At 29.8% G+C, this 25751-nt stretch overlaps 1 protein-coding gene across 5 annotated transcripts in view; it reads right to left on the bottom strand.

The window, feature by feature from the left end:
- LOC129976400 (zinc finger protein 43-like) overlaps nt 1–25308 on the bottom strand; it is a 33779-nt gene extending 8471 nt beyond the window's left edge. For 2 of the 5 annotated variants that reach the window (XM_056089939.1, XM_056089942.1), the window contains exons 1-2: nt 25218–25308; nt 4667–4943 (exon numbers count right to left, since the gene is read on the bottom strand). The gene's annotated coding sequence lies outside the window, so the exon portion shown is untranslated. Of the gene's footprint in view, nt 1–4666; nt 4944–19632; nt 19771–25217 lie in introns of those variants that run through there. The other 3 variants (XM_056089941.1, XM_056089943.1, XM_056089940.1) reach the window with 2 other exon arrangements.
- Between the last annotated feature and the right edge of the window lie 443 nt (nt 25309–25751).

Here is a 25751-nt window from a genome sequence, read left to right as displayed (position 1 = left end):
AATAGTTATCGAGATATGCTTGACTGGTCGAGAACATTCTCTACCGTGTCTCGGGAACTATAAAAACAGTGCGACAGAGCTGGAGGCAGTGTTTTGAGTTCAACTGTGATAAATATTTGAAAGAGCTCTCTCCGCCTGTGTGCTTCGAGCAACTTATCACTGTTGTGCTGTTTGCGTACTGTTGTTTGCGAAAAGACTGCTGTTAATGGTTGTGTGCATCTCGGTTGTGCATTTGTTGTCTGCGTATCCGTGACTTCGTGTGAATAAAATCGTCGTTTGTTATGGAAGCCTGTTGATCGTGCGCCTCCATACACCCACTACAAGCGAATTCATTGGCTTTACGGACTTAGTGGAGGAAGTTGCGAATCGATATGTTACATACATTCAACCCCCCCCTCCCATTTCATTTTTACATATATTTCAAAAAAGAGGAGAAAGTATCTTAAAATAAAGCGAAAGACATAATTTATTTTCCATTCCATTTCAGAGATTTATTATTATTATTATTTTATTCCTGAGACAGTGTACTTTTGTAAAATTCAGATGCAGAAAGTTAAAAAAAAAAAAAAAAAATTAAAAGCTTTTGATTATTGCTGCGTATCTTTAAAATATTTGTTGGAAATTGATAAAATTTGGTTTTGTTAAATGCTCTTGAACTCGTTTTACTAACACTGATATTTCTGATTTTCTATTCGAAATTTTTTAACTTATGAGTTTAAAAACACAAAATACACTGTTATATTATTGGAAAACGAGAACTTTTGTATTATTATTGAATATTTTAACGCTAAATACGAATTATCGGAATATTGAAAAAAATCGGAACTTAATATTAGGAATTAAAAAATAAAATTTAGTTTAACTCATCAACCATTTACTTGCAATTACAAACAGTTTTATGTATTCAAGCTGTTTTAATTGGGAGAATTTGAATATATATTCTAAAATAGGTGTTAATGTTGGAGAAAATTGATTTTGTGTAAATCTGATTTTGAACATGACCTCCTTGCATTCATTTATAGTGAACATATTTCTACAACAACAAGCCTTTACAGATTTATTGTATGATAATTAGTTTCGGGAGAAAGAACAGAGTTCAGATACTTTTTTGACAAACTGCACCAAAGAATAAAAATATTCTTGAGCAAATAGCAATGAATACATTCATTAAATTAATATTTTATATTTAAAATAAGATGGTATGCAAAAAAAGTTTCAAATGTTTTATTTTTTCACACTGCAGTTAAAAAAAACTATTTGAATTTCAGTAAACTGCAAATGTTTCATAAAAATAAATTTATTATTTAAGCTTCCAGAAAATTAAAATTTAAGTGACGTTCCGTTAGCGAAACTTCAGACAAAAACCTGACGAATCTTAAAGATGGATCTTAGGGTTTATAGAAATGTGCCAACATTAAAGCTTGGCGACATCTGAGGCTCTGTTAATGCAAAATTATAAAGAAGTGAATTCGTAAACATTCATTAACGCCAGTAAAATAAAGTTAGGTAAACAAAATTTTGAGAAATTAAAAAGAAATAAATGTTCTCAAGAAGTGCATTCGGTTTAATATATTTAAATAAAATAGGAATATCAAATTTGATTTGTATTTCGGCCAAAAATTAGAAATTTCTGCTGAGACGATTAACAGAGCAATAATTTCATCATATCCTCTTCAAAGAAAATTCTTTTAAAAATGCATATTTGGAGGTTTGTTTTCTGCATTTGTCAGTAAATGGGCATTAATCATCTCCCCTCCCCTTCTCCACACACATAGAAATGCTTTAGTATAAGCCAAATACTTAATGTTTCTTCGTCAAATGTATCAGCAGATATTTCTGTAAAGCAACTAGCATATACAGGAATTATCAAGTGCCATCAAAGGCAAGCAACTCTTTGTAAAATATGACTTAGATGCAAGAGGCGGATATATCAACATTGAATTTGGCAATGCCAGAAGAAAGGCAGGCCATGATAATATTTTATTACTTCTCAGGTTTGGTTTGGTTTATTTATATTAACGTCCCGTTTGAAGCAACACTAAGCTATTTTGGGACGGACCTCGTAATTTTGAACCGCGGTCAGATGACGAGGACGACACCTGAGCTGGCACCCCCTTCTCCACACCACACCAGCGGGAGGACGTTTGGTCATGACGGATTTAACGTGCAACTGACCCCCTTACACGACGGTTCTTCGGTGGAGTCGGGTAACGAACCTGAAACCCTCCGGTTCCGAAGCCGAGACCTTACCACCAGGCCACCGCGGCCCATTACTTCATTACTTCTCAAGCGATCTTTTATTGATTTTTTTTTTTTTTGTACAAGATATAGAGGACGGTTTATAATCTTCAAAAAATTCGTACTCGAGATTTTGACATATTTCCACGTTTTAGACATTCCTGAGATTTTTCGGAGGGGGGGGGGGGACTTTATGTCTGTCTATGAACACGATAACTCACAAACGTTTTGAGCTAGAAGGATGAAATTTGGTATATCGATTTATGACCAAATCGAATGCGAAATTTTGAATGAAATCCATTTGGAGGAAATAAGACTGTTTGAGTACAAGAGAAATCATAACACAAAATGTAATATCAATGCTAAAAATGGAGCATGGAACTGTGCTAGGAGTTGTAGACTTTGTAACTGCTCAGCTTCACAAATAAAGCTAAGCTAACTATGCACGCACCAAAGAAACCAACAAGATAAATAGAAAAGGAGCAACAATAATAGACTTAGCAATATCAAACAAAAATAACAACTGTTCCATTGCAACAGTAAATGAACTATCACGTGACCACCAACCAGTGCGTTTCTGGATAGACATAAGCAGAGTTTCATGCAATAACAAAACCTTTATCCCTAATTGGAAAAAATTCCTGCAAAATATTCTAAATAATCCCAACAAATGAATTCACACCAGTACGCGAAATAGACATAGAGGTCGAAATCAATAGATTCACCCAAGATTTGCAGGACTCAATGCAAATTGCAGGGAAATGGGTAGTTAAAAAGAATGAAGAATTCGCATAGGAAATAAAACAACAAACCTAAATCAGAAATAGATGAAGGGAAATATATCAAACAAGCAGAAGTCCTACTGACCAAAATCTTTACAATAGAGCACAAAATCACCTTAGAAAATTACATAGAATACCATATCAAAAGAAGGAACAAAACAGAATAGAGAGTCTAAATCGAGCCGATAAATCCGTTTGGTGGCAAATAAAAGCGTACACCAAAAGTCACAATGGAATGCCCCCCCCCCCCGCAAGCTAATAAAAAAATTGTTACACCGACCAAGAAAAGGCAGATGCAATAGCCGATATACTAGAGGAATAGTTTAAGGTAAACGATTTGTACCCCCCGCCTCCCCCACTGAATATGCAGTCAAAAGAAGACTAGAAAAATTTTTACTAAAGAATCAACAGGAAGTAGCAGAAATATGCAAACCGTCAGAAATAGTAGATATAATAAACAAACTCAAAGAAGATACGATCAAGTAGTGTTCCAAAGAATGTACTTATCGCTTCTTTGACGAATGATTGAATTATGTTTTAAGAATTGTAAATTTTATTTTTTCCAATTGTCTTTTCTATTTAATATTTTGCCCATTAAATAGTTCGCAAAAATTTCAAAAGCAATATGTAATAATTTAGAAATGTCCTAATTTTTTTTTTGTTTGATAACATTTTTTTTATTGTCCATTTAAAATGAACAAATTTTAAGAATTTAAGCAAATAGAATTTTCGCATAAAAACTTCTGTCTCTGTTTGTACAATAAATTTTTAAAAAATCTCAAACTAGAAACATGTAAAAAACGTAACTGAAATTTAGTAACTTTAACTAATAATAATTAATTAGCAACTTGCAATGAAAGAATATTGTAAATTTTTGATACATAATAACACATTGAGGTAAAAATTATGTAAATTTTATAACAGATAATTTATTTTCGAATATATTTCACATAAAAAAAAGCATTTTCTTATTTGCATAAAAAATACCCGATTAGACGGACGATACAGTCCGATTATTTTTGTTCCCGTTGCGCAAAACTAGAGATTGCACTTGCTGCCTCTCGGTAATTTCCACGATGAGATAGCAGCTTAAATTTCTTTTCAGAATAAAGTTTTTTAACACAAAAGTCATATCTGCATGTTTTTTTCCTTTTTTTTTTCCTTCTTATATCCGTCAATAAATACTTCATTTAACAGACTTTTGAGAGATATACAAATTCTATACAACTGCAGTGCTAGATCGGTTTTGCGTCTCCTTCAATGAAATGCTCTACAATATTAATTTTAGGAGCTTCATTTCTCTTATTTTTTTATACATAAATATATATAGGTTACTCAAATTTCTCTTTAAAAAACTTTACTAAAGGTACAGGCATGCGTTTTTTTCTTTTGTATGAATAAATAAAAGTTAGCCTGACTTTTGCAGAATTTAACACCTTCAGGAGCAAGGTCGAAAGTTCCGAAGCGGAGCTGTAACACAGGCCTACGTGATTTGGTCTAATTGTACAGAAAAAAAAATTACATAAAACCGCCATTTTTATATAATGACTTCAATTTTACAAACAACGTATGCAATATATTACTACTACCTAATATTTAATAATATAAAGACTACAATACGAATAGAAACGAATGAAACACTCAACTGTTAGCTATAGCCACGAAAACAAATAAAACCTTCACAATTCAGAAGAACAGCAAGGAATCTAGGATCAGATTGATCGAGTGAAGCAAGCGTTCTTCAAAAAGTATCATCAGTCATCTGCACCAATCATATAGCCACCATAAGCTGCAATTCCATCTTCAAAGCAGTCAGTACCTGAATCTTCTCCGTCGACTCGCGAGTTCTCTTCGAATTCGACTCTACCACTTTATGTAGCCAGATATGGCTGCCAATTAGAACCACTGGAATGAAAGGTACCTCTAAAGAAAAAAATTTACGCCGTCATAAAAAAAATTTAATGTTTGTATAAATAAGAAGAAAAAAAAATTAACGATTCTCACATCAAGAAGTCAATGACACATAGTATATTTTACTAAAATTTCGTTTTAAATATGTTAAAAGTAGGTTACACATCTAATTGAATTAATGTAAAATGTTAAACTATCGAATTTTAAGCTAAAGTAAAGAAACTTGCTGTAGAATTATGTTTTGTTAAGATATTCCTGAAAAATAGCAGAGTTTAATGTAGCTAAATACACATACAACAAAAAAAAATTATTTCAGTTACTTTTTATTAAATAAGTACAATTAATATAAATATGACAGAATTACAATATTAATTGGTAAAATTTTTTTAAATTGAATTCCTACTTATTTTCTTATATTATTTATATATATCTTATATTATTTATGATCGGGTGTCACGTCAGTAATCTCAGAGCTTGAGAATTTGGCGGCATTGGCGATCAAATAGAAATTAATGGACAAATTTAATTAATTAATCAATATTTGAAAAAAAATGTATTAACATCAAGTATCATCCACTACAAGTTTAAAAAATGTATTTTAGCTTGAATGGATGAATAAAAAGTCTTAAATTGATTGATGTTTTCTCTCGATACTTTGCGTACAATGAAATACACTACTGGTCAAAAGTATTGCAAGTTAGAGAAATTTCATGTTTTTTTTTTTTTTTTTTTTTAAAGAATAAAGCCGTCAAAAGTAATATTTTTTTCACTAAAAGTGATATTTTCTAGTATAAATGTGGTGGAGAAGTTTCAAGCTATTGCGTCATCCATTATGAAGCAATCAGCTGCAGTAATTGAATTAATGTAAAATGTTAAACTATCGAATTTTAAGCTAAAGTAAAGAAACTTGCTGTAGAATTATGTTTTGTTAAGATATTCCTGAAAAATAGCAGAGTTTAATGTAGCTAAATACACATACAACAAAAAAAAATTATTTCAGTTACTTTTTATTAAATAAGTACAATTAATATAAATATGACAGAATTACAATATTAATTGGTAAAATTTTTTTAAATTGAATTCCTACTTATTTTCTTATATTATTTATATATATCTTATATTATTTATGATCGGGTGTCACGTCAGTAATCTCAGAGCTTGAGAATTTGGCGGCATTGGCGATCAAATAGAAATTAATGGACAAATTTAATTAATTAATCAATATTTGAAAAAAACTGTATTAACATCAAGTATCATCCACTACAAGTTTAAAAAATGTATTTTAGCTTGAATGGATGAATAAAAAGTCTTAAATTGATTGATGTTTTCTCTCGATACTTTGCGTACAATGAAATACACTACTGGTCAAAAGTATTGCAAGTTAGAGAAATTTCATGTTTTTTTTTTTTTTTTTTTTTTAAAGAATAAAGCCGTCAAAAGTAATATTTTTTTCACTAAAAGTGATATTTTCTAGTATAAATGTGGTGGAGAAGTTTCAAGCTATTGCGTCATCCATTATGAAGCAATCAGCTGCAGTGATTGTGTCATCCTGGCAATTTATTATAAAATCGCTTCGACTGCGAAGGATTTCATTTCGTTTGTTGAGCAGTCGATGTGCGTTCGCTGTGCATTACTTTTAAATTTAAACTGTTCATTTCTTCTTAAATAGTGTGAATTAACTCATGAGAATTGCCAGCCCGTTATTTTAACGCACCAAGAAAAAATTTCAAATGTTAAGACTGCTCATCGGTGCAATGGGGTCAATTCATGTGACGTAAAAGTCACATGTCATGTATCTCTTGCGCATGGCATTTAAGTTTCATCCGCGCCACTCTCGTCGATCAGTCTGCCATTAACGTTCTCCGCCGAGTATGAAGCGGATTTTTTTGTTTACATTTGCAGTTACAATTTTTGAGTCATTTTCTTTCCTCTTATTACGTGTTAAAAGAGGAAATACTGGTGTGCTGATGGATGCTTTAATGCGAAACAAAAGAGTGACTGTCATGATCAAATGTTTTCTTATTTTCCTTTCAACAATCCTGCCTATGGTTGGTACCTTTGGTATAGATTTTTTCAAGCCTTCGAAGTCGGTGATATGCTTCGATCATTTTTAAGAATTCATTCAATGTGTGTCCATTTATTAAATATAGCTGTTCCAGTAATTTGTTAGAAAAACTCTTCGAAGAAAAAGAAATCGGTAAGCGATTTGCCACCAAAAACAATCAAACAAAATCATGAGTGCATTTCTAATTTACTTCATTCACATTTGATGAAATTTCTGATAATTTTGAATATGTTTAGAAGGTTTTAAAATGTTTACATGAGTATTACATTGCATTTTTTTACAAAATCTTATCTAAATTTAATTTATGTAAGTAAACAAACTCCTGTTGCAAAAATAACAACTGCTATAATGCTAAACTTAGGTGGAAGTGAATATTACTAGTTTTCTAATTACATTTGCAGATTTGTGATGGATTCAAAGTGAATTTATATCAAACATCTTTTCTATTATTAAAAATTAAATACAATAAACTATTGACATTTCAACTGAAATTCATTGTTATCATAATATCCTGTTATAACACTGTGCACCTCAGTGATTTCATTTTTAATAAATAAAGGTCTTTTCATTGAAAATCAATTTCCATATCAGCATTTATTATATAATTTTTATTCCCAACATCATTGCTACATGCATGTTTCACTTTCTTTTCTATTTCTTTAACATATCAATTTTGAATTATAAAATTCTGTGAAAGCATAAAAGTGTTTCTTTCAACTCCTCTTTATATCCTATTTAACTTCTCTCTCTCTCTCTGTATATATATATATATATATATATATATATATATATATATATATATATATATATATATATATATATATATATATCATGACCTTATTCTTGTTTATTCATTCAATATAATTTTTATCAATGTAACTTTAGCATTTAAAAAAATTTCATAAATGTTCTGCTTTAAAAGTATACTGTTCAACATTATGTTTTTATTAGTGATAAAAAAAAACTGTTCTTTAGTATCTAGGATGTTTTTGTTGAATAAAATTGATTTCATCATTTACATTAACATTCTTGTCATACTGTGTTTATATTAATTCTAAGTGTCTAGAAAAATAAATGTTGATAAATAGTAAATAGTTTTTTGTATTAGTGAGTACATTGAAACAAAAATTTATCATATTTTTTCAAATAATTATCACATATATTTTATCTCTCTCTCTCTCTCTCTCTCTCTCTATATATATATATATATATATATATATATATATATATTATATATATATTTAAATAAAAATTATGAAAGCGTGAATTTGTTTGTTTTCAGTTAATGATTTCTACAAATTAAAATGAAATTATTTATTCATAAGTTGCATAGATTTAAAAAAAGGTATCCATACCTTTTATATTTCCTAATTTGAAATTGTAAACATAATTTATTCAATATATACTAATTTGAGTTTCATGTTCTTTCTTCTAAGCAAACTAAAAACATCAAAGTCTCAATATTTATAAAAAGAATTACATAAGGAAAAAAAAACAAAACAACAACAACAAAAAAAAAACAATAATTTCATTAGTAAGCTTTAAAATATTAACTTATCTAAGAGTAATAATTATTTTTAAAAAGAACTAACTGGGGGAACTATATTCATAAAATTCAACATTCAATACTATTTAAATAATATGTAAAAAAGAACATATGTAATTTTTCAAAAACACTGCCATAGTCATTTGTCAAAATGTATCCTTCGGACAAAAAAAAAAGGGGTGGGGGGATATGGGAAAGGAAAGAATAAAGCGGCACCAAACGAATTAAAAAGCGATGTTAATTAATTTTGCATAAACAATAATTCCATTGAAAATACTAATTAAAATTTTAATATAAGAAATAAAATTATATAACTAAGAAAATGTGGAGAAAATAATTCAAAGTAATATCTTTAAAAAAAAATCAGAAGTTTTTAATAATTGATCGGCTAGCTTAATATTTACTAAACAATGTCAACAACAATGTAAACAGTGTCAACGTTATCGGCAGACATAACGACATGCGCAGAACGGTTGAAAATTGAACAGAAGCGGTTTGTTTGGTACCTGACACGTGACCGTGAATTGACCCCATTGCAATGAGTCAACTGCTTCACGCTTCATAAAGAGATTCAAAACCGAAGGAACCGTAGATAAAAAGCCTAGACGTGGTCGTTTGAAATTATCTTTTAAACATGCTGACGTTACATTGACAACATTGTGCCATAAAAATAGATTTGCAAGTTCTGCTAAACTTGAAAGACAATGGAATTCCACGTGTATCATTGCCACTCCCAGAACACTTCGCAGGAGGCTCTGTAAAGATGGTTATAAGGCACAAGTACCTACCAAAAAAAAAAAAAACATTATTGAAGAAAGCAATATGGAGGGGGGGAAAAAATTGGTGAACAGCAAGGTGCACAAAAATTGGTGTATTTCGGAAAGGACACAAGTTATATTCAGAGACAAAAGTCACTTTTCTTTAATGTCTGAAAAGCTTGGCCACTTCTGGCATAAAGCAAAGGAGACTATGAGGCCAGAATGCATAGTTTGTATATCAAAACACTCAGAAAGCTTTATGGTGTGGGGGTGCATGCTATATCAGTGAACTGGACGACTTCATTTTGTAGAGGAACCCATTAATTGTGACAAGTAGTTGGTGTACTGAAGTTCTCAATTGCTTCGTAGTGCTCGTAACATGTCCCCAAGCAGAAATGGATATTTCTGCAAACTCAAGTACCCTACCATACATCGAAAAAGATAAGACAAACTTTACAATTAATTTTAAATTTCATTTCAGTTCAGCTCTGATCTTTATATCGAGACATTCGTTATTTTAGGTTAAAACTGCATTTGTAAAACATTGTACTAATTATTTGGCATGACCAGGAAAGTCGAACGGTTTAAACACCACTGAAAATTTATGGAGTACAATGAGAAAGAAAATATCTCAGAATAATTCCAGAATAAAACGAGAACTTCAAAAAACAATAATTAAAGTTTGATACCATGAAATACCGAAAGAAGTATTACAAAACCTTGTGGATACCATGTGGAAGACTCTAACAGAGTGGAAGCTGTGACTGAAGCCAGAGGCGACCTAACCAAATATTGGATGCTTTTCAGTTAACTTGAACACTTTTATTATATTTTCTGATCAACAGAACTTGACATTTTTCCTTCACTTCATTCTATTCCGGAGAACCAAAATGAATTACGATACTGACAACCTGTACATTTTGTTTGTATTTTATTCTTTTTGAAATTAAATAATTTATTTTTGTTCAATAACTTAATTGCATCTTGCCTTTAGACTAATTTAACATATTGACATAAAGAAATATAACTTTCAATGAAAAAATATTACTTTTCGGGGGCTGATTCTTGAAAAAACGTGAAGATTCTCGAACTTACAATACATTTGACCAATAGTGTAAATGTTTATACAAATTCTGATGCTTTCGCATGCTATACTATTCGCTCACTTATTAAATCTTTTTCATGCGTATATGTGCCAGTCAACACATTAAAAATGGTAACGTGTGAGAATGCATTGTTGCCAACGGATTCTAAGACCATTCGCGCTCTTGCGCATGCGTTAGAATGGGTTTAATTCAACCAAACAGGGGTGAGAGGAAAGGTGAAAGGAGGGGTGTTTGTATTTAGCAATAAAGCTAATTCCCGAAATGCGCACTTCCTTCCGCGTCTAACCCATTAGTAAGATAGAATAGTCGAAAAGTGGTCGTCTCAAGATAATAAAAAGAACAGTAACTCCTTATTACATTACAACTATGCTAAAGAACCCCGTAAGTGTTAAGATCTGGGGTTATATGACAACAAAATTCATGGGCAGATCAACTGTGATCAATTAGAATATAAATGCCTCAGAGTTCATAAATGAAATACTCATTCCAAAACGGCCGTCTTCTGTATGTGGTCTTTTCTAGATTATGAAGAATTTAAAATTTATCACGAATCAACTATATTATATAACAATTGCATGTAAAAACTGACTTCAAGACAATCGTATTTCGCAACTTTATCCACATCAAAAAATCTTTGAAGAAAACTAGGAAACTTGTTACACAGAAGTAATCTAGCTATTGAAACGGAATTAATGAAATAATAATTCACATCGTAACAGCTGAAGAACTAAAAGCATTGATGAACTACAAGGGACGACATTCCAAGGTTCGTAATTGGTGCTAAAGATTACCCAAATAAGAATCAACTGTCATAAGTAAGACTTTTTGCTCTATGTTTCCTTTTTACTTCTTTACCACTGTTTTTCCAATACAAATATCCATTACGAAAATTATTTTATTAAATTCTTGGTTAAACGAATTGATGCATAACTTCCGCGCCATCAAATCTCAAAAATGATGGGAGTTTTATCCAAAGAAATTTTTCCACAATTTTGGCCATGAAATTTTGAGACACATTTGTGAAGCCAACGGCATTGAGATAACTCATTTAATATTAATTTTTAAAAATTTTGTATTCTCATATATGAAAATATTAATTAAAAAAAAAAGGTAAGCAACTAGTGCAAAAAAGATCACTCAGAAATACAGTGCTTAAAATGCAAAGAATTAATTTTCAAAAATTAGAAGGTAGTCGCAATTTTTTTTAAAAGATGAAAATAAATTTTCATACAAGAAAAAGATGTAGTTTTACACATTATATTAAAAAGTGAATATTGTTAAAAACAGGGTAGGAAGATATGCACTTATTAAACCTTATTAATGTAAACTACCGAATTTTAAAACCCGCATTCATTCACAAGGCAAGCTGCCGAATTTAAAAATAAAGTTTAAAACATCTTTTGCACAATATCAGTTGCGGAAATTAATCCCGAAAAGTAAATTTCAGTTTTATTAAAAACAACAATAAAAACAGGTGCCAATCGTTTTCCAACGAAGTATGCCTCAGGAAAAATCTATAGATTAACAGAAAATTATGTAAGCCTTTAAATCACAAACATCCATTTTCATTGAATAATATTATAAAGTAAACCTTAATTATTATATCTTTGGAAGGTTGTTGAATAATATAATCTAGCAGCCGAGAAATGCATCCAATTTATTCAGCTGATTAATTAAACTATTTCAAGAATTAGATATTATAAAGACAGTCTACCCCCTTCCCCTAGTAAGTCAACCAGGCACACGGATTTAAACCATAAAACTGAATGACCGGACCGCCGCAACAGCAACTTTGGCGGGAACTGTGGTTGAGTCCTAAGAGCCGTCACCGGCCACGGTACAACCCTCCCCGAAGGAAGTACGTCCCGTCATCGATGGGAGGAGTCAGATCCCTAACCTATTAGTGTACCCTCCAAGGTGGCGAGATCCAACCACCATGCCGGAAGCATCTCATCCTCATTTCGAGGTGCCCCCCCGGGGGACCCCTTCCCCTAGTAAGAATCATTTCACACCTCACAAATGGGATGTCTTTACTGGGGGCGGGGGGAGGGAATGAATGAATAAATAGGCAATTAAAGCATACAAATAGTTTAAATTAGGCATCTGAGCAGCCACAGGTGTATTGATTGTTATTGGTGCTAAGGCAAAAATGTAGGGTTTTTTTTTCCCCTTTCTTTCTTTCTTTTCTTTTTAATTCCTCTTCTTTGCTCCAAATTAACAAGAGTAGCTGGAGGAAGTAAATAAATGACATATAGTGCATGGGACATTTTTGTCCCTTCGTTATTTTTATTTCGTTTTAAAAAAATAGCACAAATGCTTTGTCACAACGGTTCCCTGACATCTCAAACTTTACATAGTGCGTATGCAACTAAATAATGAAGGAAAAAATAATAATAAAGTAAATAAATTAGCTAAAGGGCGACTCTTGGAACTTCCCCATTTAATTATTTGCATTGCCCAATTTCTATGAAATAGTAGTTTCTCATTTGCAGACAGAATAATACTGTAAGCTTAAGATTTTTCTTGATTAATATTTTAGAAAGTAAAGATATATGAGGTGTGTTCTCGATAATAATAATTAATGACTAAAATCCTCTTTGGACTCTCAGAAAAATATTCCTTCGATCCGTTTAATGGGATCGGTTATACAGACAAATAGCATAATAAAAGTAATTTTCTATTCTTTCCATTTTGAAATAATATTCTTAATTTTTGAAGTCTTTTAAAATTAAAATATCAAAAAAAGACAAGAACTGAATTTTTAATAATTTAGCATTTCTAATTTCTTAAAAAATCTTGACTTCATCATATATAAAAATTTAAACTTTTAGGAGCTGAGAAAAAAAAATCATGTACTGTACATTAACAATTTACAAACAGTAGTAATATTTGAAGAAAAATAATATATCATTTTGAATAAAATTATACAGCTCAAAAAGAGGACAAAGAAAGAAAATTATTAAAATAAATATACAGTGCCAGAAAATTAACCAAAAAATCATTTTCTACATATTACAAAAACCAAGTGCATATAAAAGATCCCCCTCCCCCCCACCTACACAAATATTTCCAATTCACATCAATTTTTTTTCCAGACTAGACTTTAGCCAATTTTTAGAATTAAAACAAATTATATGTATTTAAACATAAATAATTAATTTCCATATTTAAGACACACTTTACTTGGTCAATAAAGTTGAAATAAAGAAATGAATAGTAGAGCAAACGCTACACAATATACAGGGTGGTTATAATTAAAGTTACCCTGTTTAGACCTACGTAGTGTCCGCTCTAGTGGAAGGATGTCGTAGAAACTTGATATTTAAGTTGTATGGATCATGGGGCAAAGAAATCTACAATAAAAAAAATAGTTTAAATTCGGCCAAGTTTCATGTACGATAAAGGTCGTTATGCAAATTTAGAATAATTTAAAAAACCAGTACTCACTGTCGCAAAATCATTCTTCGCCATGCCCTTAAGATGAAAGGAAGAGCTTACTGATAAAGTTGTTTTATTAGAACAGCAGTAATTTGTCAACTGCATTGCGAGAATATCGGCGCTTGAAAGACTTACGGAAAGGGCCTATGTCCAGGCAGGCTTTGAAGAAGATGATTATTAAATTTGAAGAGACTGGAGAGTTGGGTGTGGTACAAGAAAGAGGACGGAAATGGATTTCAAATGGAACTGCGGAAGAAGTCGCTCTAGCCGTGGTCAAGCGTCCGATTCGCAATATTCTTCATCAAGTGCTCGAGCGGTGGCACGTGATTTGTCCCCCCCCCCTGGTCTACAATACGAAAGGTTATTCGATCCATTGTAAAGTGGTATCCATACAAGATCCATCATGTGCAAGCGCTGAATCCTGCAGACCCGGAGAAATGAAATCAATTTGCTAGATTTTTTTTAGCCAGAATAGCCGTTGACAATTCATGGCCTCGGAACATTTTGCGGTCGGACGAGGCTCATTTTACCCTAGGCGGAGCAGTTAATAATCACAACTGTCGCATACGGGGTACTGCAAGTCCTAATGATGTGCATGAACAGTCTCTACATCCTGATTACATTACTGTATGGTGTGTTTTACTGCCGATTTCCTTCTTGGTCCCTAGTTTTTTTAGGATAACACTCCTCAAAGGTGTTCCGTTACTGGTGTCCGTTACCACGACCTTCTTCAGCAGTAAGTCATTCCTGCATTACAAGAACGAGAATGTTCATGCAAGATGCTGCACCACCTCACATTGCTCGACCAGTGACGGCATTGCTTCGTGCCCACTTTGAAGATCAATGGGTAATTTCAAGAAGTTTTCCAACTGCCTGGGCTCCACGTTCTCCGGTTATGGGGATTCCTAAAAGATCGTGTCTATGGGGGAAGCGTACGGACTCTGCATGAATTGAAAGCAAGCATAACACGTCATGTTGCTGCAATTGATCGAGAAACCCTTCGTGCCACTGTTGAACATGCCATAACAAGCTTTGAACATGTGCTTGACGTAAATGGAATGCACATTGAGCATATATTGTAATTAAATAAAGTTTTTAAGTTCCAAATTGTGTTTTTTGTTTTTTATGCGCCGCTTTCTCACCTGGCGGTTGAAATTTGAACTAATTTTTTTTATTGCAGATTTCTGTTCCCCATGATCCATACAACCTAAGTATTAAGTTTCTTCGACATCCTTCCACTAGAGCGGACACTACGTAGGTCTAAACAGGGTAACTTTAATTATAACCACCCTGTACTTGCTTTAACTTGAACAGAGATAGTGAAACACCCTCAGTTTCAAAAGAATGCGATAAAATTTCAATTCTTTCAAAAGCTGTTTTAGCTCCTTTGAAAGAATCAAAACTCGATATGCTTTCAATATTATTACTTCCAGCTTAGAGTGAAACGAAAAAAGTTAAAAAAAATGTAGGAATGTTCTAACAGCAGATATGGTTGCAGCTTGTCTTCATGAAGATTGTTCAGTATGTAAAATGGAGAAAGAATGCTACTGTTTAAAAAATCTGGTGGCAAAAAAACCTAGTGCAGCAATTTAGAAAGAGATCAGAGAAAGAATGAAAGGTAAGAGCATCATAAACTGCACACTTTAGACAAAATATGAATAGCAAAATTATTCATTTTTGCACCATTCTCTGGTGAACAAAAATATAAATATTATTTTATCCCACAATTTGCAATTAAAGAAATAGTAGAGATCTGCCTATTAAAATTTGTGCTACTCTTATTTATATACATGATGAAATAAGTATCCCAAAACACATAAATTTAGGAAAAGGCATGAGTGCCCCCGTTTGCCTGTGGTCATCAAATTCCACATTTTTTTAATGTAATCTTTGTAATCGGTTTTAATGGTTCAAAGACTTTATTTCTTCTTTTTAAAAGACTGTCAAAAATCAATTATTATGATAATAACATAAAGCTCATGCAACAGCAAAAAAAAAAAAAAAAAAAAAACCTTTTTAGCAAGAGGAAGAGTAAAAAGACATTGTTACAGCTTAGAGAAAATTGTTTTTTTACCTACATCTTGGTAAAGAAACAGCATATTGTTTCATATACTAAGGACTCAATTCCAACCAGACAAGCTGTAAGTTGTCAAAAAAATCTTCTCTTATATTAAATCCACTACAAAAGATCTATTTTAAATTTTTTTTTTAATTATACAGCATACTCTATACCAATCTAGTACTTCTTAGGCCTTGTCCTTTTTTTAAGTGGTCATTTTTGCACTTTTTTTCTACCTGCACATTGTCAGAAAGAAATCTCACTGCTCCTATGGTATGATTTCTACAAATTGAAAATAACTAATTTTAAGATCATTTTACTCCACCTACACTATTTATATTTAAATTACTGTAGCATATTTCAGTATTTGTAAAGTACTCTTCAGAACTTTTAAAGTAAATACATTTTGTTTTTCATGGTGATCATCTAGTTTCAATTTACAAAATAATGAATACAAGATAATACGAAGATGGTTACTACACTTCAATATAACAAATTAAAGATAGATATACAATTTTCAAAAACTGTAATTAAAAAAAAATCTTCAGCTAATTAACATATTTCAAAACTTTTAAAGTAGGATTTTGTACTTTATAAAATTAGTCTGTTTTATTTTCTCCTGATGATAAATCTGCTTAAATTCACAAAACAATGCATACAAGATATAGTAAGAATTGTGAAAAAAAAAAAAAAGAACTTAGTTGAGTTTTTTCTCTGTATCAAATCAAGCAAAAGAGTAGAATATTTTTCTAATATTAAAAAAAATTATCACCTATAAAAAACCTATATGAGAAAAAAACTCAGCTTCTTAATAGCTGAATTTAATTCTTGAATAGAATGCAGGAAAAGAAAATAATTTTTATAATGAAAATTGCATACATTAATAGAGCAAATTCTTACTAAAATTACATTACATTATGAACAAGTAGTCTCAAGTTTTATAATATATGATAGCAAACAAAAATCATTTTAAAACCCAAAAGAATACTTTATTATAGATTATTTCAATTTGGAAATAATTCAATTAATGGTTAAATAGATCATTACTCATGTAAATATACATGCATCTATGTAGCGGAATTTAAATAAAAATATATATCTATAATGTAATAATATCTGAATTTAAACCTTCATTAATTTCCTAATGTTTAGCTTAAATTAGATTAATTACTTTATTCTAGAATTTTCTCTTATTCCCTGATGTAAATTATACCTTTTCATTTAATTATTTCAAACATGCCTGTATAATATTGCTAACACTCGGTTTCCCACACCACAAATAAAGGGATAATAATTACAAACACCCACACAGTCCTTTCAAAATAAATCAAAATTCCATTTTCTAAATTGACATGTGTCAAAGAACTTCTATTGTATTTCCTTAGCAAAATCAGTTTCCTCATATGTTTTATTGTGAATGAAGACATTCTAGCTTCAACCTATGTACAAACTTAGCCTTCCCATAGAAAAATATATTGAAATTTATTCTAAAAGAATCATCTTCTTGAACATGCATCAGTCAAAATTATTATATATATATATATATATATATATATATATATATATATATATATGGATGTAAATTTATATATAGTTATGTTTTCACAATTTATGTTATTAAAGAAAAGAAAAGAAACCCAAAAGACAACAAGATAAAAAAAACTTATTGTAGAGAAGTTAATCAGAAAGTTATTAATTTTCATATTATCATACAAATATCCATGTATCTACAAACATCTACTATCATATTATATCTAGAATGTTATCAAATTTTGATGGCATAAAAAGATCAGAATTTATCAAGAAATCTCAAAAGAATTCAACCATATTATTCCAAATACACACAACTGTATGTTTTAAAGCAGAGATTTATATTAAATGTTTAATAAGTATTGATGACAGGAAAAATAAATATTTTCATTATCCTGTCTGCAGGTCAATATTTGTAAACTTGAAGACATCATCACCTTCATTTAAGAAATCAAATATATGATTTCTGAAATTCTTAAACTTGGATTCCTTGTTTTCCTTCTCTTAGATAGATTAAATTTAGATACCATATCACTTAGAATAATAGAATTAACTGATTATATTATTTTAGCAGAATGAAATGAGGTACTATATTACATTATATTTTATAAAGCTTTAATATTTTTCACAACTAAACATGGGATTTTTATAATTAAAAGAGTTGCTATTATATAGTCAAATAGGTTTAATAATTCAAGACTGATAGGAGAACATATAAATTCTGATAATTCTTTTGTGATTATTTTAACCAAAACTTAATAATAGTTTGAAAATGATAATACTTTTATTTAAGCAGTCCTTTTCAAAAACATATGTAACATTTCACACTTTGAATAGCCATTTTTTAAACCCGCCTATTCCTAACGTCATTTGAACTCAGTTTCTTCAGCACAATGGAATGCATGGGTTTCTCTATCAAACATAAGAAAAATTATCTTAATCTTTAAAAAAGCAATAATGGAGATTCTCAAAAAGCCTTCCTGTCCCCAAATCAATCTGGGTGAGCATCTTTAATGGACAAATCATGTGCAGTAGGTATTAATTTAATCACAATTGGCTTCTGAGAGTTTTGATACAGAAAATCAAAAGAAATTTGTATTGTTATCTTAAAAATAAATTTTATAGGAATATGCACAATAGGAAATGAGGTTTTACTGATATAATTGTAAATACTTTTCTCTTAGGCTCTTTATCTTCAAAGAAATATTGTTTCTTAATTAATGAAACAGAACTGACATATTCTGCTTTAGAATTTTTCATTCCCATTTCCCCTGAAAGCATCAGCTGACTAATTATTTGGGGATGATTTCTTATCAAATATAATCATAGTATTTACTGCAGTTCTCTCATTTTTTTTTTTTTTTTTACTTATCTCAAAGCCATACAAGAAGCCGGACTGAATGATTTTCTCATGCTTAGAGAGAAACAAGACACTAACGGAGCTTCTGAGGAAACAATACAGTTGTTTTATAGGTCTGGAACATTAATCCCTTTTGCCATTACTATTAGAGAATCATGAATGGTCTATATTTTGCTGTCGCCAGTCAGTTTCTTAAAGCAGACTAGTGAAAACTCTTCCATGTTTTAGATTCCTAAATAATTTTTGAGTTTAAAATTCATTCAAATATTTCTAGTTTACCAATGGATTAAATAAAACAATATATATAACATCTCTGACATTCATGTAAGTAACTTAATACATTTTATTTTTCTTACATTTATTAATCATCCTATGTTTTTACATGTTGAAATCTATGTAAAATGATTAAAATTATAATATGAGTAGGCAATATTATTAGTTGAAAATTGAAATTTATACAGCGTAATTTCAAACCAACAGTATGAGAAAGAATGTAAATAATATGGTGTGGGAAAAGCAACCATCGATTATTTTTCTCTTTCTCCGCTGTTACACGCCTATATGATATATTTTCAGAGCGAATAATTTCATCTAACTATAAATCTTACAAAAAATTTACATTTTCTTCATTTACAACATTCGTTGAAATAAAATACATATATATAAGATTTTTTTTTTTAAAGTATAAACAATACATAGCGCGCTTTTTATTTACTGAAGAAGCCAGCAATAAATTTTCAATACAACTATCTAATTTTAGCCATATATAACGAGTTTTGATTCCTTAAAATATAAGCTTTTTGAAATAGAAAAAAAGTTACGAATCTATTAAAACTTACAATTATTTCAAAATGAAGAACAGAAATTGAATTCAAACATCGGCAACTGATCGTGACTGGTTAACCGGAGGACGCTTCAACCCCCAGAAGCGTCTAGGGGCTGCTCAAAAAATTCTGCATCGAAGAAAAAGAAGGGGGAAATTTGCGCGTAGAAAATCTTCCGAATATTAGCTTATTATGCCTATCCTCAATGGTCGATATGGTTTAGTCCGTTATTTTTCGGCAGTTGAAACATTGTTATGAACGTATTTGAAATACTTTCATTTATTAATGAATGAAATTATAGTGTACATATGAAAAAGTATTATCATTCAATCATTGACGAATGTGATTATTTTGTGAAATAATGTTTCATATGGCTGTAAGAATTGCAAACTGTACACGATACAAATTTTTTGTGGATGACTGTCGGTTAGGGCGTAACAGATCTGAAGAAGGCACACCTTATTTATGCATCATCATTCTTAATAAAAGGATAATACTCTGATACAATATATTTATATTTGCTCATAATTACGTTTTATCAATCTAATTTTTGACTAGAAATTAATGTTGACTGTGACTGAGAGCTTGGGAAAGCTGAATCACAGAAATCGACACTTTCTAGAAATCGGCCAGACCATGTCAACCTAAATGAGTACAATCACAGCACAGTTTACAAAAACGTCATGATGGTTGATGTGATTGGACTCCGGAAGGTTGACATGAGAATGGTGATTCCTCCGCTTATATCCTGTTTACACTTCCGAGATTCATATGATAAACGTAATTTTTAGTGCAAGTTTCAACTCTGTAAAATAAATAAATCCTCTAAAATATCAGTATATTCTGTTTATTTTTTTAAAAATCCCACTCTAAACTTTTGGCTGAGTTTATAATGACCCTAGATATACTTTCTGAACAAGTGCTTATACATTCAGGATAATGGATGGGCATGAAAAGAATGTCTTTCATTGTTATATTTATTGCATACATTTTATTTTCTTGTTTATTCATGATAGCAGATTCCTTATATTAAATATGTATCAAAATATTGCTTTTTATTCTAAAAATGAAAACTTATTGCGTATGTATTATCTTTTTGTTAACTAATGATAATTAACTAATGACCCCACAATATATTCTCTTGATATTTCTATAGTTGGAACTGAATTTACTTTCAGAGCCTGCAAAGAACGTTCTCTTACGAGATTCAATTTTCAGAAATGTTTGCCACTTTCATCAATCACTACATTTTCTTTAATAATTACTTTAATCGTGCAAACTTTATAGTTTCATTTACTCTCTTTCACTCAGTCACACTGTGCAGATAATGCTAAACTATTACTACTAGTATCCAGATTTCTTTCTTTTGCTTTAAATTCTTTATTTTTTTAATTCACTTTTATGCTTATCTTTTTATTAAATTAACGAAACAAGTTGCATAATCAGCACAAAATATGTAGACTGAATTAAAAAAAAAGGGTAAGTGGGAAGAACTTTGAAAATATCAATGTGTTATTCATACTTCAGTATAATAATGATGTAAGAAGCAATGAGAGACAAGATCAACTATCATTTGAATACTTTGTTATGAAATATATGCAAAAAGATATACAAAAAAAAATTATATACAAATTGAGTTTTTTTTATTTAGTATTTATTTTACATTTTAAAAAACTCAATAACCTGAGCATGTATTTCCTCCCATGTTTAGACAGTGTTAAACTTTTGGACCAAGTGTCATTATAAAACTGTAATTGTCATGAACATTTTTTTATTCAATTCTCTCAATGCTTAGCAATGATAATCAAATGAGTGTATCTGTCATCTTCTTTGATTTATTTAATAAGTAATAATTTTTATTAATAATAATGTTTCAATAAAAAGTTTATGATTAGATATTTATGTATAAACTGCATGCTAACAATTAATCACCAAAGATCACCTTCTAATAAGTTATTTCATAAATAAAACTTGACTATAATTGCCAACTGCATGCGGTTAATATGCAAATACTGTATATTATATGGGCAATTTACTCAATAATTGGTTAGTAAATCAATATTTTTATATAATATGCAGTTTTATGCTATAATTATAATTTATTTCATCATAAAATTGTTTGGGACTTATTTAAAAAGACAATGCAATCTTATATTTTAATGAATAATTAGTTTATGTCAATCAGAAAGATTGTTTATGAATTGGCCAGACCATGACTATAGACTATAACACATAATATAGGCCTTTGTGTTATAATAAAAATGTGAATGCAAAACTTTAAAGATTTCATTTTGAAATAACTATTTTGTTGAACTTCAGTTCATGTAAATGTCTTCTGCTGCACAGGAAAAGGCCCCCAAAGAAGAAGTATACTGGAAGCGAACACATATATAATGTAAATTGTGAGTACACATTTTGTAAAAGTTTTAATGTGTATAAAGTAATATCCTGCGAATTGGATAAAAGCAAAGTAAGGTATATTATAATTTGCAACAGTTCTCAAGAAGAAAGATTTATGGCAAATGTACATTAAATATGACTATTTAACATATTTATCACATGTGTATAATAAATAAGATTAAGAATTATCAATTTTTAACATTATTTTTCTTGCTGTATAATGTAACTGCATGATTTTTTATAAAAATACGTTGCTAAATTTTCTAAAATGAATAAAGTTCAAAGTAAGTTATTAGAAACTCAAAGTAAGCATAATAGGAAACACCTAGTTTAGTGTTGCTTATTTTACATAAGTACATTTTAGTATCAGTATTATCAATCAACTATATTTGCTGAGTTATCTAAGAATCTTGCATTAATTTAAATAGTAATTATGTCTTACTTTTTAATAAATCTTAATTTTACTTTTCTATTACATTGCAAGACATAAAAAACAATATTTATCATTTTTCTTTTTATTTTAGCCCCCCCCTTTTTTAAAAAGATTTTGTGTGTATTATTTTGAAAGTGTATTATTTGCTCTTACTTTATCAAGCATAATGTATTGTAATCAGCTTATTTTCTAATGATTTTAATAAAAAATATTCAATTGTTAAGTTTTGATGTTCTATTCGTATTTACTTCAGCAGTATTTATGCACTTTTTTACCCTGTAACTATTTATACATAATATTGTGCAATATTTATAAAAAGCAATATTTGTTTTTTCTTCAATCTTTCATAGTAAATTTATCATGCAAAACTCTTTTGAATTTAACAAAATATAATATGTAATCGTTACTTGATTTGTAATAATTAAAAAGTTATGTACTGTCTTTAAATTTTGAGCACATATTTAGCTTTCATTTTTTCTTTTATTACATCATTTTATTTATGTTTTTCCAGGGATTGTGTCTAAATTTTCTAAATATATCATGTTCGCTACAAAAATGAATACACATATTTATGTTTAGTACTTGTAAAATATCTTCAATACTTACTATGGATGTGATATGAGAGAACACTGTAATTGTGAATATTTACATAGAAAGTTTCAAAAGATATTTACATCGAGAAAACGAAATCTGAATTAATTACATTGGAGCGGAGTTGAGTTGCAACTGTTATGATGCTTACAATATTGTTCAACTTGGGAACACTGGATAAGAAACTGGAAGTATTTGTTACAGAGACAAAAGAAAATCCAGCCAGATCTGTGGCAGATTAGATGATCTGTTCATCTGTGATAGCAGTTAAATACTTGCATCACAGTTGCGATAGATCTTCTTGAATGGATATGCCTGTAAATTATTCACATGCATCTTAGTGCTCTTGCTTACATATACTGCTCTTGATTTTGAATTTAGACTGTTAATACTCCTCCCCACAAATATCTTTTTTTTTTAAATTTCAATTATTGACATTTTTATCTATATATTCTATTTTATTAGCAAGGGAAGACTGAAATGCAATTATTTGATTTATTAGAAACTAATTCCAGAAATTTCAATTGTGCACAATATTTTGGCTAAACATGAAAATTTATTAGGTTCTGAGATTTGAAATTTTGTCTAATTTCCAACAATAGATTACATCGTTGTCCTGAAGATCAAACTGTTTTCATTGTTTTATAAACTCCCTGACACAGAAGAAGGGGGGGGATACTTTATAGGGTCGATTTAATTTATAAAGCTGTATTATTAATATATATGTTTCAAAGTTATTTTATTACTATGCAAAGAAAGTATTTCCTATAAGAAGAAAAAAAAAAAGTTTCAACATTTAAATACATAAATATTTTTTGATCAATTTTTTAAAATTTATAAAACAATTACATATTTTATATCTACATAATCTTTTGCTTTCTACAATTCTCATTAAAAGAATAATGCAAATTGATAAATTGAAATATCAACAGCTTTTTAAAGTTAGGAAGCTGGAAATTTCAGTTGAAAGTTTTTCTATTAGCTAAGTGTTTTCATGTAATTTCTCATCTTTTTGAATGACAATGATATAGATAAGTCTAAAATTTACTATAGACTGCCATACACAACTTCTTATATACTCCTCAGAGAAAAAAAAGGGAGGGGGAAAGGAAAAAAATCCATTTGTATAATATTTTTGTTTCAGCAATTTTAAAAAAGCATTGATAATCATCGTTTTAACAAAAACAGAATTCCAAACATTCTGAATGTTATATTCTGAAAGAAGTTATTGTTTTCTTTGTCATAATATAATTATTTCTTGAGTACTAATGTGAAAATACTATAATATCTGATTTAAGGAATACCACTGATACTTTTGAGAAATGGCTTTGATGTGATATTCATAATTTTATTTAAAATGATTTTAATACATAAGCTGTAACCTCAAGGAAGAGAGCTTTATTTCAATTAAGTGGACCAATGATTATGTTTAAAATTATCTTATGATTAATCAATTATCTTATTAATATATGGTTTCAATACAAAAATTGTAAATTTCAAAAAAAAAAAAAAAATTATTATTTTATTTTTTATTTAAAGTAACATTTTCAAGGAAACAAATTCTTTAAAAACCACCAAAGAATCTTAACTGGTTTTAAAAAATGTTATTCATAATGTCTAATCATTAGTGTTTAGGAATGAATAAAAATTTTGTCATAGCAATGCATTTTGTAAGAAAAAAAAAGATTACAAAAATAATGAAAGAAGATATTTGCCTAATATAAAAGTTGTAAAAATCGCAGATTGTAACTTTTTACTTTGTTACAGGAAAAAAATTGTGTATCACAGTAATTTAATCATTAAATTATCTACTGTCTTGTGTTTTTTTTTATCTTGCATTGGTGAATTTTGGATAAAATACTAGCTTTAATCATAGTAATAAAACAGGTAGGAGGCATCTAACCAGTGATGTGGGATGGGAAAATACTCAAGGGTATATAGCCAGAGACTGGATATTTTGCAAAATAAAAATATTAAAAAACCGATAGACAGGGAAACGTCAACAGAGTTGTCACGTGATTAGTCAAAATTGTCAATTAGTCAAAATTGTACAATTGTCACGTGATCAGTCTAAACCAGTTTTTAAAATAATCCGGCCTCTAGAAAAAAAAATTTGAAATTCGATTAATTTTGAGATAATCAAAATCCACCGCTTTTCACCAAAATATAAACATACCCAATCCATCACGTTTGCCCATAAGCCAATCATATGTGCGATTACATTGTTCCTATACGTGCATATAAGTAGCGAAGCGCCTATATCACAAACTCGGAATTAGTGCATCCTAACGCTGATTGGATGCTCCTATGACATCACTATAAGTTCGGCAACCATAGAATGTTGGCAGGCTATCAGTTCTGGCTTAAAAAAAGGATAGCCAAGCCATTGACCATGTCTAGTATGTATCTAATCTAAAGTGGATTACACGGGCAACTTGTGTAACTATCATTTCGACAAAAAAAAAAAAAAAAATGCCTATTTGTTCTGCATACATAAGCAATCTGCTGAAGAACGATCGAAACAATTTTAATGTATTTATTATGAGGAGAATTTTTTTGAAAAAAAAACATGTTGCCCTAACACCTAGTTACTAGTCAAAACATTCGTCTTGACAATAACTTGCAGTTCAGTGCCAAAAATAAAATTGCATTGAAGGATATTTCCTATTTAAGACTACATTTGTGGTACTCACCTCTGTAGAAACTATGT

This window comes from Argiope bruennichi, chromosome 7 (assembly GCF_947563725.1).
Source record: "Argiope bruennichi chromosome 7, qqArgBrue1.1, whole genome shotgun sequence".
NCBI lineage: Eukaryota > Metazoa > Arthropoda > Arachnida > Araneae > Araneidae > Argiope > Argiope bruennichi.
This window is presented reverse-complemented; position numbering and strand designations above follow the sequence as displayed.